Here is a 17,746-nt window from a genome sequence, read left to right as displayed (position 1 = left end):
TTGCCCAAGGCTGGGCTTGGACTTGTACTCTTCCTGCCTCAGCCTTCCACATCTCCATAACAACAGGCATGCATCATGCAAGCCAGATACATGCAGCTTAATTAGCAGGAAAAGTGCTTTCATACGCTCCCTTCCTCACTCCCCCTCAGCTGATTCAAGAGCCATTAACTCAGACTTGGTAGCCTTTGGAGAGTTTTAAGATAGAAGAGCTTGGTGTGTGTGTGTGTGTGTGTGTGTGTGTGTATTTACTCTTGTGTAATATATATTGTAATCAAATAACAAATGCAGGATGCTCACATGATTACATGCACTTGGAAATTTTACGTGACCTTTTCTACTTTCCTGAAACTAAACTCTCAGTGTTTTATGGACTTCTAATGCAGAAGCAAAATCCTCAGAGAGGTGATAGATTAATGTTTGAGAAAGTAATAATTTCACTGAGACTAAACATGAAGTTTCTTAGTGAAGACTTAGTTTGACAGTCTTTATGGGGGAAAACAGTATGTATTTAGAATTAGCCAGCTGGACTCAGTTCAGATGATCCAAATTTTGTTGGCACCATCCAATGCATCATAATTGGGAGCCAGTCATACATATGCCTTCTTCTCTCCATCAGGCCTGGTTAGGGGATTGACCTTAACCACACTGATGTCATAGAGCTTCTTCACAGCTTGTTTGATTTGGGGCTTATTGGCTTCGACATCCACGATGAACACAAGTGTGGTGTTGTCCTCGATCTTCTTCATGACTGACTCTGAGGTCAGGGGGACCTTGATGATGGCATCGTGGTCAAGCGTGCTTCTCCTGCGGGTGTTCTTCTGAGAGTATTTGGGGTGCCTTTAGAGGTGGTTGACATTCATATCTTCTTTTTGTGACTGTGGATGCTTTTCAGCACTGCCTTCTTGGCCTTCAAAGCTTTTGCTTTGGCTTGAGCTTTAGGAGGGGCAGGGGCTTCCTTCTTTGCCTTCAGCGCTATCTTAGTAACAAGGTTATTTGGGTTATCTTTTCCTTTCATCCTTAAAGTTGCTTATGTTAGGAGAAATAAGCAAACAAATGTTGAGCAGTTCTAATTTTCACCCTTAGAGTAGGAGATGGAATGGGGGAGCCTTGAACACACAGTGTCCAGCAGACACTAGAAACTAAATGAATGGGGTCTGCATTTCCTTTCTGGATTTTCAGTCAATATCTGCAAATGTATCCTCAGAGTACTTCTAGCACTGTTTTAGTGACACTGTGAAGGGACTAAACATGACATCAGTTCCATTCTGAAGACCCCACCTTGAGCCACATGACCAAAGATATGAATTAAGTAGTCTGGGTGGGTTTTCTCCCAAGTAAAGAGAGGTCTACTTTTGGGGTAAAATTGAGAGAATGAGGTTACTAGGTAAATGGGGTTAGCAAAGTCACCCTGAAACCCCAGCCAGAGTTCCAGGAGAGAAAGAAGGCATGAAATTGAACATTGTTGGCCCCCACCAAAAACTGGTGACATAAGACCAGAAATGAGGGGTGTGAGTCCAGCTGGCAGACCTAGAAGGGGTTGCACAGAAGAGGAGAGGCCATTGGATTAACATAAGGGTGCTACAAATGTGCCTCATCGGAGAGGATGAGCAGCAGCCCAGGATGAAAGACAGAGGCTCAAAATCCTACCAGGCACAAACTGGGAAGCATCAGCAATTCACAGAGCATTGCACTTATTCTGGTAGTGTCTGGGGACAGGGAAAAGGCAGTGGCCCATATTGCATCTCCTTTTAGGATGAATGAGAGGCTTGAAATTTTCTTGGCCTGAGAAACAGAGAAAGGAAGTTTATATCCAGAGGGAGGAAAATACATTATTCAGGAAACTTTTTAGGATTAACAGAAACCAACTCTGATTATTTTTTTTCCTGTATTTTGATGGAAGGGTCTACAGGGAGTTCAGGGTCTCGTTACTACATCAGACTCATAGCGATCTGCCTGTTTACAGCCTCCCAAGAGTTGAGATTACAGGATCATGCCACCACGCCCAGTCTCAACACCATCTCAGCATGCACCGGGATTGAACCTGTCCCCTGCACCTGCTTGCAGGTGCTTTAATCTGCTGAGCTATTTGGCCTGCCCTTTAACTCTGATAATTTTTTATATTAATTTTATTGAAAAAGAAATAGCAGTGAGACAGTTTCAAAATAAGTTAATAGAATAGTTACAATAATTCATACATTGCATATTGTTGTCCTCATAGTAGTTATTCATAATACAAGATGCAGACATTATATCTTGTCTAAACATTGACTGACCTTGTCAGATACACAGGTTACATTTTTTTGTTATATAGGTCTTGTTTTATCTTGGCCTTAACCATCCAGCAGAAAAGTATAAAAATGAGATATAAAAAGTAAAGCCATATTGATAGGCTGAGCTGTAAAAGGCTCAAGTCAACAACTTCTGACATTACCAGTCCTGTGAATAACCCACTACTAGTATGGACTACTGGGCTATATTGATTACTTGGTTGACTTTATGCACCTACAATATTTAAATGGCAATGAAACACCCATCTCTGACAAAACTAAACAAAAAGGAGGATATAAATGAAGGACCATTTTGCAATGAAAAAAATATATATGTATGTATATACAAAATAGTTAGGATAGATATAGGGCTACTTTCTCTTAGTTCAATGAGAAGAAAGATTTGTACTAACTCTGATAATTTAAGTGGGAAGTAAATACACTTAAATGTGGTAACTTCGAGAATTTTCATGAAGTGTAAAGAAGCAAAGCAGACATTCTTGTAGCATGTAGATCATGCAGCCCTCCGAAATGGTGTGGAACAGGCAAGACCTGGGGTGCATAAATGGTCTCTGCTCAACGGAAAAGCCGCTGTGAGAGCTAAAGGCCAGGCCTCGGATGAAAGCATCCCAGGTGCTCAGAGCTGGCCTAGAGATTAAGTCAACTGATGTTTGCATGGAATTGACTTGAGAACCCAGACCAAGAGGGACCTTCAGCCGAAACAGCAAGAGTCCCATTCTCCTGCCATTCCCAGGTAAAGAGGGACACTGTGGGCCTGGAGAACACTACAGAAGCTCATCATGCTAGCGCAAGTTCTTCCAGAGGTGTCAAATAATAAAGCATATTATTATAGGCAGAATTGAAGGAATTTAACAAAAACTGGTGTTGACTCAATCCAGCCAGATCCTCTGTAATAGTTTTTTGGTTTTTTTTTTTTGTTTGTTTGTTTGTTTGTTTTGTTTTTTGTCTTGGTTCAGTGATATTCTCATTCAGAAAATATCCGCAGGGGCCAGGGAGATAGCTCAGTGGCATAAGCGCCTACCTGGAAAGGTCCTGGGTTCTATCTCTGGTACCACAAAAACAAAAACTAAAACAAACTCTTTCCCCAGAAAATATGTCCACTAATGGCGGAAACCAGAAAGGGAAAAATAGCACCTCTTAGACTACTGCTTCAGTTGTCACGTAACAACTGCCTTCCCATCTATAGTTCTTCCCAAAGTCAATGACTACTGATTCTCTCTTGTGCATTCCCCTGTCTCGGTGGTGTTCTCAACACAGCTAAATCAGTGGTAGGTGCCCAAGGTTCTCTTAAAAGGAAACAATGCCTGGATGATTAAATAATGGATAGATGGGTCAGTGAAGAAACAAATTCTGAGAAACACCTGTATTTCTGTATAAGGGTAAATAAAGTCAATTTAAAAATCATCTTGAATGATTATTCTTATCTAATCATTTTTTAAATGTATTTGGCACAGGATGTCACCACGCAGTTTGGACTCCCGGTGCTGGGATTACGGGCATGCCCAACCACACCAGCTCTCACTGGCCTTTAGTGTACCTGAGGGTCGGGCCTGTGCAGCATGTGGTGCCAGAGATTGACTGCAGGCCCCTCTGCTGACCGAAGCAGGCCCTTTGTCTGCTGAGCTATCTCTTTGGTCCTCTTATCTAATTCTTACCTGAAGTCTTCATGAATGTTCAGATTCTACTATAAAGAACAGACCAAACTTCTCCAATATATTTAGTATCTCTCTCCCTATGTGTACATCAAAAGCAAAAAGAAAAATAAGCAAACAAACAAAAAAAAAACCCAAAATAGATTTTAGATTGTGGCTGATATAAGTGGAATTGTGTGCCCCCCGATAAAGATAAATGGAAATTCTGTGCCCCATTATTTCAAAATATGAACTTATTTATAAATAAGAATTTCTTTTCTTTTCTTTCTTTCTTTTGTATTTAGTACAGGGTCTACAGGGTCTCACTACACAGATTGTACTCACAGGGATGGTGAAGCTTTCAGCCTCCCGAGAGCTGGGATTATAAGCATGCTCCATCATGCCCAGGCTCAGTTGCTGTCTCCGCGTGTCCTGGGGCAGGGCTGGTGCGGAGCCCCAGGGCTCGATCCCTGGCCTCTGCACTCTGCCTAAGCAGGCACTTTAGTCTGCTGAGCTATCTGGCCAGCCCTATAAATAGGAATTTCTGTTCACAGGTCTTTACTTATATTTGCAGATCTATTTAATAAAAAGTGGTGTCTTTATTCCAGTGGCAAACGTGCACAGAAGCTTGAAGAGACACTACCGAAAGCCAGACACTTTCAACCTGGAAATGTCTAAGGAGCAATGTGCATTTAAATTACTTCCATCGGCTTAGTTTCCCCAACAGTTATGTTCCTCAATATTTATGTAATGTGAGTAAAATCCCAGTTTTTGTATTTGTCTGTTATTGTTTTGCTGGAAAACAATTTTATAATTTATTTATTTCCTTTTTTAATCTTTTTTTTTGGGGGAGGGGGTACCATGGATCGAACTCAGGACCTTGTGCTTGCCAGGCAAGCAATTATTCTGAGCTAACTCCCTCACCCGTTTTAACCTTTTATTTATTTATTTGGTACAAGGTCTTGCTACACAGCTCGGACTTATAGTGATCCTCCTGTCTCAGCATCCCCAGTGCTGGGATTACAGGTGTGCACCACCACGCCCAGTCTCAGTGGCTGGCTCAGCGAGGTGCCCACGTGGTATACGGAATTGAAGCCAGGTCCTTGCACTTGCAAGGCAGTCACTTAGACTGCTGAACTATCTCCCAAGCCCTCTAATTTATTTTTTAAGGGATAAACAAAATATAAAAATTTTGCATGTTAATGGATACGAACAATATTTTGATAAATGAAGTACATTGTGTAATATTTAAATCAAGTTAAACACATCCATCTTCTCAAATAGTTACGGTTTGTTCAGAGAAAATGTTCATAATTGTTTCTCCTAACCTTCCTCAGCACGCAGCCCATTGCTGTGGTGGGCAGCATGTCCCTGCGCGGTGGCACGCCAGAGCTGCTTCCTCTTGCTAAGACTCGGCGCGGTCCGCCTTGCGTCTCCCCACTCAGCTCGCTTCCCTCCAGTTTCTCCTGACCATTATTCCACCATCAATTGCTACAAGTCTAATTTTTGGGTTTTTTGTGTTTGATGAAGTCATGTGATACTTATTTTTCTGTGCTTCACTTACTTTAATTACTGATAATTATGTCTAGCTCCATCCATGTTATCCGAAATGATGGCCTCTCATGCACTGAGTAGTATTGCAATGCATGTAGGGTATGCATTTCCTTCATCCATCCATTAAGGTTGATCCCTTTTCTTGCTGTTGCAAATGGTCCCGCAATGAACATCAGCGTGCACTCACTCTTGAACACACTGCTTTTATGTCCTTTTGCTGGATTCATACAGTAGCTCTAGTTTTCATTTTTCAAGGCATCTGTATGTTGTTTCCCGCAATGGCTGTGAAAACTTGCGTCCTCACCACGGAGAGCAAGGGTTCCTTTCTCTTCCCCATGCTTGCCAGGATGCTGCTAGTATTTTTGCTCGCAGCTAGTGGTGCTGGGATGAGGCAACAGCCCAGAAAGGGGGCCGCTGCAGCGATCCTTCCAAGTGAGGTCCTAGAGTGGGCTCCAGTATGACGGGAGTGGTGGCCTTATTCAGAAGGAAAACGTGAACAGAAGCTCAAAGAGACAGTGTAGGAAGCCAGCCCCGCACAAACTGGGCGATGGCTGAAGCTACAGAAGTCAGGAGGCACGAAGCAGACTCTTCTCTGGAGCCTTCTAGAGAACACGGCTCTGGATTTTGGAATTCCAGCCACCAGAGCGGTGAGGCACAGATTCCTGTCATTTCACACGGCAGCTGAAAGTGCTTTTGTGTGGCAGCCCTGCCGAACTCACGCGCTAGTAAACCAGGGCTATTTACTGGAGTAAAAGAATGTGAGAAAATGCACGCGATTGTTTTCTTCTGTCTGCAAAAGACTCTTGATTTTTTTTTTTTTATTTCTTTCTTTTTGTAGAAAACTAACAGCACTTTTAAAAAAAAAAGAAAACTAATAGCAATAATCTTAGAAACTTTCTAACAAGCTTGGAAAATATAAAATGAATCAGTTCTAAAGAGAGGCATTTCAGACACTAAATACTGATAACTCTTTCAAGTTACTTTACTGTCGAGGAAACAGAGTGTTAGTGGAAAATCAGATGGCGCTATAATAGAACTTTTGATTATTATTGTTAAGATGGAAAAAATGCCAATATGAGAGAATGCTGACAAAGGTATCAAGTAGCAGAAGGAAACATGATTGCTCAAACAGCCTTTTGGTGTACGCAACACAGAAGAGCCCCAGTGAAGGTGAACAATGTGGACCTGTAGCGGGAAGTTTTTCTCTTCTCTAAACTCCATGCAACACTGATAGAAGAGTATTTACAGTTAAATGGCAAAAATTCTTTATTAATACTTTATCTTGCCAAAAACAGAGGAATAAGGCAATGATTGGCTCTATTACAAAAGAATCTTTTAAGTAGCAACCTCCTCCACTACATTATAAGACTTCAATATTGAATCTGCACTGTGCTCTTTAAGGAGTAAGCGTGTTGCACAGCGCTGAATACATCTGTGCACAATTAAATGGTACAGAAATAAAGAGTCACGTGGCTGTGCTGTTATGCCTATAGGTCAGTATTTTAGTGCATAATGTAGGACATTCTCCTAATGACTTAGACTTTAATAATTTGGGGAGATTGTTCTTTTAATTTCTGTCCTGGCAGGATTGTTGCATGAACATGGCTGATGTGTTAGCATATTTTTCACTTGAGCTGATGTTACAGCTGTCTGAAAATATTTTCTTTGTTTATTTCAAAATGAATAAAAGTAAAAGTAACTTTTGGTCTCCATTGCCTCTCTGCTTTTATGGATTCAGCACAAGTACCTCAATGTTCCATTCTATTTTAACTATAAAATATAATAATGCATTAAAGGGAGGTGGTAACGTTTATCATAAAGTTATAGTTTTTCCACTTTGCTTTCCAAATCCATTTAAATTAGAAGCACAAAGCATAGTTCCTTTATAAAGCTTATGTTCCTAGCAAAAAGCATATAAATATTCCATCTACAAAACTGGTTTATAAAGAGCATGTTATAAGGGGATATTTTAGGTAAGATCAGTACATATGTGTAAAGCTTATATAATTTGGGCAATAAACCCACGGGATCTCAAATTCTTTGTCCTGAGAATTCTTATGAACTTCTTAATGAGATCAGAAGAGAGGCACTAGCTGGCAGGTCCTCTCCTGTAAATATTATACTGGGAGATTCTTGCTTTACATGCAAGGAAATAAACTTAATTAAGTTATAACTCGGTGATACTAAGGAAAAGTTAAATATGAAAATGTGGCTTACCATCTATGCCTTTACCTTCCAGTGCGATCGGCGTCCTGCACAGGGCTACAGAGCACTTGGGAGACAGTGCCGTTGTGCTGGGCTCGAAGTGTGAAGAAGATACCAGAGTCTCAAGACAGCAGAAATGCGAGCCACTCTTTGCACTGATTACATGTTGCAATAATATCTTAGATATGCTGGATTAGATAATACAGATTATTGAAATTAATGTCATCTGTTTTTCTTTACAGTTTATAAGAACACAGAAATTACAGTTATATATGTTATGCACAGGGAGACACAGCTGGTGGCTTATTTGTTAAACATAGTTTTCATGGTTTTGTCACTAAAATCGCAGATTGTGAAACCAGAGTGCCCGTTTCTACATCGTGACTGTGCTTCTCCACATCTTATTTAACTTTGCTGAGGTTTTTTTCCTTCAAAGTGAGTGTGATGGAAGTTCTTATTTTTTACCAATATTATTAAAACTGCACTCAGAATGATTCCAGCAGCCTGGAACCTAGAAGAATGCCTGAGAGCTGACAAACATTTTTGTTTGGTCAGTATATCATTTCGTGAAAGTTTGAATTTCATTACCAACTAATAATGCCTACTTACTTCAGTTTAATTTCTTCATGAGTGCATTCTCCACTTCTCACACACAGGATAACGTGTTCTTGTGAAAATTTTGAAATTTTAACAATAGAATTTCAGAAATGATCCCTCTACTATGACATCACCTCACCACCTCAGAGGGTGTTAATGCTCGAGATTAAGCCAATGAGAGATGGTCAGTTTTTCTGCACTCACAATGACTCTTTTGTCAGCTGACAGTCCCAGAATGCTGACATCAATTGCTATCATTTGATTATATTGTGTTGGTTCAAATGTATCTGAAATTCTCTTCCTGGTGAAGCACACTATTAACAGGTCTTCCAAAAAGGCTGGAAACGAATTTAGTTTTTTAGACCAAGATGAGGAGGAGGCTGGTACACCAAAACATTCTATAATACTAATTGTGATGATTAGAGTTATCCTACACACAGCTCATTACTGAGGCAATTATACAGCTAATTAAATATTCAAGAAACTTACCGAACACTGCTGTGACGGCAAAGATCTAGCAAAGGTCTTGCCTCACTTTGCAATTCTGTTCTCTAGCCCCAGCTTGAAAGCTTGGGAAAACATTTTCAATAAGATTCTGCAACAGAGCCTCCCACCAATACAGATTATGTTCAAACAGGCTGACTTTGTAGTCTCTTGGAAAATACAGTTCCAGGGGCTGGAGAGATGGCTCAGTGGTCTAAAGCACCTACTTAGAACAAGCTTACCTAAAGCATCAGGGACCGCGGTTCAATCCCCCAGCACCACATGCCAGCCAGCCCCGCCCCCTGGTGGGCTGAGCTGGCCACACACACACACACACCACTCTCTCTCTCTCTCTCTCTCTCTCTCTCTCTCTCAAAAAAAAAAAAAAAAAAGAAAGAAAATACAGTTCCACTAAAATGCCTACGAGGCCCTAAAAGGTGTGCCCTTTTCCCTATCTTTACTACTTCACTGGGTCCCTTACTCTGCTGCAGCTATTCTGGTTTCCTGATTGTTCTACCGCTGAATCACCCCTGGGCTCCAACACCAAGGACTTCCTATCTACAGTTTCTCATGTCTAGAATTATTTTCTCCATTCCTGGGTGATACCCTGACATGCCTTTACCTTGTGGTTTCTGTCTAGATTTCACCTCAAGCCTCATTCAGTCATGGGGAGTGCTTCTAGACCTTGTGATTAATTCCTAGTCCAACACTGGGCTAAGGATGTAAGGGCTACACCTGCCCTAGGACAGGTAGCCTGAATACAATATATTGGAGGAGAAGAATTTGTCTTACTCTTTCTTCCCTTTTTGCTCTTGTTCCTTTTGCTGTCTTCTACCACCATGAACTATTGACTCTGTTCCATGTGCCACCCTGCCTTGGAGTCACCTGAGTTTGGACTGAAACCTCCACAAACTATGATCTAAATAAACCTTTTCTCCTTTAATTTTGGGTGTTAGGTATTTGATCTCAGCAATGAGAAAAGTAACTTAGACCCCTTACTCTGGTTGTCTTGTGTAAATATGTAATTGTCACAACAATCCTAATATAGTCCTTCCTTCTCTCAACTGTAGTTTACACAAGGTATCCATCAGAATCCTACTGTTCTATGCAACTTACATTTTTTCTTGTTTAAATTATCTGTATCTGACAGAATGTACAGCAAGGATTTTGTTTGTTTGTTTTTTGATCATTATTATATTCCCAGAACTTACAGAAGTAAAAATATGTAATGAATAAGTACAATTTATAAGAAGTAAAACAATGTAAGAAAGAGGGAAGAGAGGATCATGGGAAGTACAGGAAGATGGACAGGGGAGCTCTATGCAAAATTATATTTGGTTTTTTCCATGTGGTTATTTTTATTTTTTATGGACAAAAAGCATAAGAAAATACTAGGAGAATAACAATAGGTAGTATGTTGAATACTGTTATCTAAGTAGTTACTCAGAGTATAAGATATGGGAATAACAAATTCTCCAAATGAGATTAGCGCAAACGTTTCTTTTCAGTGAACCTAGAGCTAATGTAACTATCTCATCTGTTTTTTTCTTTTCCCTTGCTTCTTTTTTCCCTTTTCCCCATCCTTTTTCCTTCTTCCTCTTGAACAATTTCGTCCCATTTCACAACATCTCCTGAATACTTTGGTTCTTATTTATTCTTCCAGTGTCTCCCCCTGGGAGCCAGTGCCACGTTCACCCACGTGAGTGTGCCTGATCTTGCCTGTGAGCGCGGGCTCCAGCGGCAGCTAAGGGAAGGTCTCGGGGTGGCTAGAGAATTTCCACAGACAAGGTTCAAAAGCAGAGGATGCAAGATCCCACCTAGAAACGAGTGGGACGTGAGCCATCCCAGAAGGAGGGCTCAAGCTAATTCTAAAGTGCATCTGTAATTGCCAATGGCCCCACGATCACTAAAACGAGTTTAAGAAAAATAAGCATTGGGAAAGAACTGACTCTCCTTGATTTCAAATTTTATTATACAACTGCAGTAATCAAGACTGTGAGATTGGCATAACAATAGATAGCGCAAAGAAATGAACTTCACTTGAGGGTCCAAAAATAAACTCACATATATACTCAAAAGATTTATATCAAGAGTGCAATAAAATCAATAAATAAAGATACAATAATCTTTCAACAAATATAAATGCAACAATTGGACAGCCACATGCAGAACAGAGAAAGTAGAACTTTATTTGCATATGTATTATTGCCCATCCCGGGGATACACAACCCAATATCTGAAAATTAAAGCAGGAGAAGTTTGATTCGGCTCAAGGCTTCATGGGAGTGATGTAGGAGGCGGGACACGGCAAGGGGAGCTGGGGAATCGACAGGACCTGCTAATCGCAAGACCCCACGGCGCACCAGATGATCCTCGAGACCCCTTATGTAGCACTCCTCGCGTGTTCTCACCAACGCTGATGGCACAAGAAAGGCCAGACCCGGTGAGGAGCCCGGAGGCGAGTCCTCACAGTGGCCCGCACTGTGGACTTCCCAAGCCGCAGAGCACACTTTCAGTTTTGCCCTTCTCCTGTGCTTTCTTTGTGGGGCCCCAGTGCACAGAGCAGGACTCTCCTTGCTCCTCTTCGCCTCACTTTCAAATGACTGTTGGTGCTGCTCTTGGCTTGTGTCATCCACGTCCTCAAGGCAAGGAGGACCAGAAGCCTGGACTGGCGCGCCCTTGTAAAGTAACTACCCGAGAAGAGAAGGAGCCAAGGACCATTCGCAATTCTCAAGCCCCGGCTCTATGGCCCAGCCAGACAGCCCTCGGAGTGTGCTTTCTGTAATCCCTGAGCCTTTCTTAGTACTCTCAGCTTCATGTACCTGATCAACGGCGTAGTGCGAATGTGAAGCCCTGGCTCGCTTCTACACCGTGGTGGGAACGCGACTAGCACAGGTCCTCTAGCAAAGAATCGGATAGAAAACAGGTATGCCCGAGCAGTTCTTGCTTTGGATTTACATCCAATATAAGTTAAAATAGGTGCCCACACAGAAGCTTCTAGATGCAACATTATTTAAAATAGGCACAAAATGAAGGAACCAAATATTCGTAGTTAATGAAAAGTTAAACAAGAGGTGTATGTCAGATACATCATATACAAATAAAGAGAAATAGTGTTTGGCTGTGAAAATAAATGAAGTCCTGATTCTGGAGGAAAAGAGGTGAGAATGCCCCCAGGAGAATGTTACAGAGGATGCAGGTTTCCTGAGGGTGATGGAGACATGACAGAACTGACAATGGTGATGATTTACCTATCAGTGAGTATAGTGAAGCCTATGGAAGCTTGTACTTCAAGAAAGTAATTTGTGTGGGCAAAAACTACTCCTCCAAAGCACAGGGGCTCTGTGGTTCATGAGCACCTTTGTTTGGACATAATTTGGGGATGGCTATCTTTGCTGCACACACAAATACAGCATGCTTTCCCAACCGTGGCATGAACTGGGCTCACCAACCCAGGTACCACCATATTTTTAAATGATAACATCATAAGTTTCCTCACCAGCAGGATTTGACTGACCTTCTCAGATACAGAAGTTACATTTCTTGTTATACAGGTCTTGCTTTATCTTAGTCTTAACCATCCAGAGGAAAAGTATAAAAATGAGGTATAAAAAGTCAATCCAGATTAATAGACTGAACTGTAAAGGGCTCAAGTCAACAACTTCTGACATTGCCAGTCCTATGGATGACCTACTACTATTATGGACTACTGAACTAGATTGGATTATTTTGCTGAGTTCACACCCCTACAATATTTAAATGGCAATGGAATACCCACTTCTGACAAGATTAAACAAAAAAGGAGATATAAAGGAAGGACCATTTTGTATCTATCTATACAGAATACTTAGGATAGATATACAGCTACTTTCTCTTAGTTCAGTGAGAAGAAAGATTTGTACTAATAGTGTTTAGATAAGATATCATGTCTGCATCCTATACTATGAATAACCACTATGAAGACAATATGCAATGTATTAATTATTGAAACTGTCCTGCTGATTTGTTTTGAAACTGTCTCATTGCTATTTATTTCTCAATAAAATTAATTGAAAAAATAAGTTTCCTCACCAGAAGCACTCGAGATAATGAGATAACGTCTTGTGAAAGAACAGCATTCACTGCAAGTACAGGTTCTAAGTTTGCAACAGTAGCACATAGAACATCCTTCTGACTTCTATCTCAGATCCTTTGGTCACTCTGCAGGTTCTCCTTAGGTGCTCAGGGGTGTTCTCTGTGGCTCTGAGCACCACTGTGCGGAGGGCTGGATTTCTTGGAGAGTCGTAGACTTACACTAAAGTATGTATCAGGTCAGACTAAGCTCGGTTCCAACATTTTTGTCAGTGACAATGTGCACAGGAAGAGCCCTGACACCAACAAGTTAAGTCCAGAGATGAAGTCCAGAGTCAAGGCACAAAAAGTAGAGCAATTATACTTCAACACATAGTGTCAAAATGCCACAACCACTGTAGAACTCATATTGTTTTGTTTGGTGGAATTTTATATCATTTCTAATGTGTGTGCATGTGTGTGTGTGTGTGTGTGTGTGTCTTTCTAACTATTTTGTATTGTCTTTAGATAATAAAAAAATTGTTTAATAAAAAATAGCATGAGCTGGCCTAACAGTTCAGTGCATTAAAGTGTCTGCAAGCAGGTGCGGGGGCCGGGGCTTTGATCCCCTGCTCCCTCTCCCTCCCCGCCTTCACCCTCCCCGTCGCATGCTAGGACAGCTACTGAGACTGGGCATGGTGGCATGGTGGCATGCGCCTGTAATCTCAGCACTTGGGAGGCTGTGAACAGGAGAAACACTGTGAGTCCAATCAAGTAGTGAGACCCTGAACACCTTGTACACCCTTCCCTAAAATACAAAAAAAAACAAACCAAAGTGAAACAAAAAACTGACATTGAAATTTAATGCCACAAAGTTTAACTTTCAAGTGATATATAGTGAAATTTGCCAAGGTAGTATTTTTAGCTTAGTTTAATGTGAATACTCAAGTGTAACAAAATTGCCCAATTGTTTAGTTTGTTAATCTAGACTGAAGCTTATTATGGAAATACTGAACCATAACCATTTGAAGACCCTTTCTGGTGTATCTCTCTATACAACTTTAATTGTCAATCAAATGCAGCACTCAAATTTTCACCTGCAATTTCACATAGGGTAGCAGATTAAAACTTAAAATTGAAAAGTACATTATATTTTTGGGGTGACCCCTGCCTCAGCTGCAGTTGTCTAGGTCCACCACATCTTATGTTTCTGCTTGACCAATGGCTTCAACTTAATTCCAAATGTCCATCCAGAAGGGTTGAGAAATTTCTCTTGCTTCATGGACAGACAGGGAAGATATTCACATATTTTACATCATTTTATAGGAAAAAGAAATGTGGTTCCATAGGCTCAGCTTTAGACTTCTGTACTTACAATTTTGCAAAAATATCCTTTCTGCAAAGGCTGCCACAGAATAGCTTACACTGTAATAGTGTTGTAATTTGGGAAAGGATTATTATTGTGAAACTGGCATCCTTCAATCACAGGTTGTAACCGTTGAATCTGTTCTGGAGGGAAGTTGATCCTTTGTCATTGACTCCCACACAGCTGCGTCTAGGGGCAGAAATTCCAGTGCCTTACGCGATTAGCTATGTGATATGAAGCAAGAAACTCAACTTCTGCAAGCCTCGGATCAGTCTTCTGTGGAAGGGGAATGTTGGTTGCTCCCACATTTTATGCTAGTAGAATTGAAAGGACTAATTAATATAAAGAGACTCATATGAGTTCATGCAAATCTTGTCCCCAGTTGAAATTCAAGTAGTAATGAGAGAATGCCAGGTATAATTACAAATTCAAACCAAATATTTGTAACTCTCTAGACTTTGACTACAACTCATTTACTTTTCCCTACAAAATCAAACTCACAAATAAGAGATTTAAAAGTTATGTAAATATAATTTTATATGAATAACAAACATTTCTACACATAAAGCCAAACAGATACTAATGGGACAATATGTGTAACACATACTCGTCTAAAGCATTCAAAGATTATATAAATAAATAATATGCCAAACTCACAATAGAAAGAAATTGGGAAAATTCATTCACAAAGAGCTCAACCAAAAATGAAATGCAGATGGCTCATAAAGAAATAAAACTATGCTCAGACTCCTCAATCAGGGAAGTGCGAATTTAAACTAAACAGATACCGCTTTTCATTTGTCAAAGAGGTGATGATTTTATGGGATATTGCACTTTCAGACACTGCTGCTAAGCACATAGCTGCGTGCAGCGCCTCCGCAGGGGGCCTGCCCATCCTTACCCCAAACACTGTGAGTGCACACACCATGGGACCAGCCAGCCCCATAGGGAGGGGTTTACTCAACAGATGATCATTAGACACTTGGCGTGTCTAGAACGGCCAACATCATGTTTATTTATTATAGTATTTTGTGCAATAGCATTTATTATAGTATTGTATTTAATGAGAGCCTATTAGTCTTACAGGAGGAGAGCATGTGCATGTAACTACTTTGATTGTTTCGCTTTGATTGTACTGCTGCCTCACCCTTCCCTCCCAGTCGCCCATCTCTACATCTGCACATCTAACAGTCTCTATGATGGTTCTCCCTGAGCAAGACAAGAGTGAGCTACAAGACCAGGAATAATTTAGGAAACAGGGGTGGGGGCAGGGGAGCTTAGCGGGAAAGGGATTGCCACATTTGTGCAACGGCCTGGATCTGGCGTGTAGACTGACAACAATAATAACAGCTAACAGCGTTTTCAATGAGACAGAAATCTTTTGTAAGTGATTTCCATGCATTTCAATTTGTGTCTTTTACAACAACTTTATTTTTTTATTATTTTTTCCAAAATTTTATTGACAGACAAATAGCAATGAGAGAGTTTCAAACCAAATTGGTAGAACAGTTTCAACAATTAACACATTGCATACTCTCTTCTTAGTGGTTATTTGCTGTACAAGATGCAGACATGACATCCTATTTACAAACACTATTACAACAAATCCCTCTATTCATTAAGAGAATACAACGATATATCTATCCTAACCATTATGAACACACAGATACAAAATGGACATTCATTTATATAACCCTTTTTTTGTTTAGTTGCCTTTTACAACAAATTTATAAGATACAACTGTTACATTTTCCACTTTACAAATGAAGAAAATATGGCAAAGAGTGGTAAACTAGTTTGGCTGAGCTCATTCAGCTAATAGCTGGTTTAGCCAAAATTTGAATTCAGGCAATTGAGCTCTATTATATTTATTATATTATAATGAATATTGCATCTATCTATCTATCTATCTATCTATCTATCTATCTATCTATCTATCTGTGTATCAATCTATCTAATCTTTATCAGTGAGAAAATGCAAGATGTAGGATAATACAGTCTTCCATTCATGTATTTTAAACACATGAAGATTATAGCATATACACCTGTATGTTTAAATATGTCATATGCAAAGTACTACACATTTTCTTATGTGTATATAAACTCATTCTAGAAGGCTACATAGAAAACTTGTATCTGACTTATTGAGGTGAATAACTGAATGATTAATGTTTGTAAAGCATTTTAATTTTGAAACACTTCTAAGAAAATAATACAGGGGCTGGGGAGATGGCTCAGTGGATTAAGCGCTTCCCTAGCAAGCACAAGGGTCTGAATTCAATCCCCAGTTCCCCCCCCCCAAAAAAAGAAAGAAAATAATACACCTTAAAACAAGCTGCTTTTTTATTGTTTTTATTTTTGTTTTTAAAGAATACAAAACAGTAAAATACAGAAAAGCATTAGAAATGATGCAAAATTTCATTAAATGAAGTAATATGAATTCAACAATGGTTGCTGTATTTCGTGACGTTATCTTCAAATTAGTTGTTTAGCTTACCAGATATAAATATGCAAAACTGGTTATAAAAACATGAAAAGAAAGTTATAGGAAATTATAAAGAAAAAAAGGATTAAAAAGATTAAGCATTAACTGCTCCTTTCAATAGATCAGCAGATATTGGCAGTACAATTATCCATACTGCATACATACATAAATATATCCTTTTCCCTTCTTTTTTTTAATTGCATTTGGTACAGGGTCTCACTACACAGCTGGGACTCACAGTGGTCCTCCTGTTTTCAGCCTCTCCAGATCTGGGATTGCAGGTGTGTGTCACCATGTCCACACTCGGTCTCTAACTCAGCACGCCTGGAGGTGGGGCTGGTACAGCATCCAGTACTCTTTTCACTTCTTTCTTTCACCCAGTTTTTCCTTCTGATTAAACAAATTCTTTTCCTTTCATAGTATCTATTGTACCTTTCACCTTTTATTTACTCTTTCAGGTTCTCACACTAGGGAGACAATAAGATGTTTGCACATGCGAGTCTAATTTATTTAACTCCATGAGGTAGGATAGCCTATGCTCCACAGAGGTAAAATATCACCTTTATTTTTAATCACTATGCTAGGCAGGTTTTTATTTGACCTTTATTGATCCCTAGGGGGATTCCTGCACCAGATGCGGGGTGAAAATTGCCCACAACAGGCAAAAGAAGAAGCCACTGTCTTCCTGCGATGTGGAGGAGACGGTATCCAGAGCTGGGGAACTGTCTGAACACATTCTTACCTGAGGCAAGACCGCAGTTGGGCATGTTTAGCATAACGGAGACTATATTGTCATTCTCCTGCTGAGACAAAATCCCCAGCACTTACAGTTTAAAGGAAGAGAAGTTTATTTGAGTTCACAGTTTGAGAAGTTCAGCGCACCAGAAGCTGGCACCAAGGCAGAGCCTGTATGGTAGGTGAGTGTGGCAGAGGAAGCTGTTAAAGTGGGAAGCAGAGTGAACACAGAGGAGCCAGATCTAAAATACACTGACAAGGTCTGCCCCACACAAGGACCCGCTTCTTCCCAAAAGCCCTCACCTCCTAATAGCACAGTCAGTGCTCTTGTGATCAATCGTCCTTCAAGAGT

The 17,746-nt window shown here is 40.3% G+C and overlaps 1 pseudogene; it reads right to left on the bottom strand.

Moving 5' to 3' along the window:
- Positions 1-533: 533 nt before the first annotated feature.
- Positions 534-1,015, bottom strand: LOC105741770 (annotated as a pseudogene).
- Between the last annotated feature and the right edge of the window lie 16,731 nt (positions 1,016-17,746).

This window comes from Octodon degus, unplaced genomic scaffold, assembly GCF_000260255.1.
Source record: "Octodon degus isolate 3935 unplaced genomic scaffold, OctDeg1.0 scaffold00022, whole genome shotgun sequence".
Lineage (NCBI taxonomy): Eukaryota > Metazoa > Chordata > Mammalia > Rodentia > Octodontidae > Octodon > Octodon degus.
Note: the sequence above shows the minus strand (reverse complement) of the source record. Positions and strands in the feature narration are given on the sequence as shown.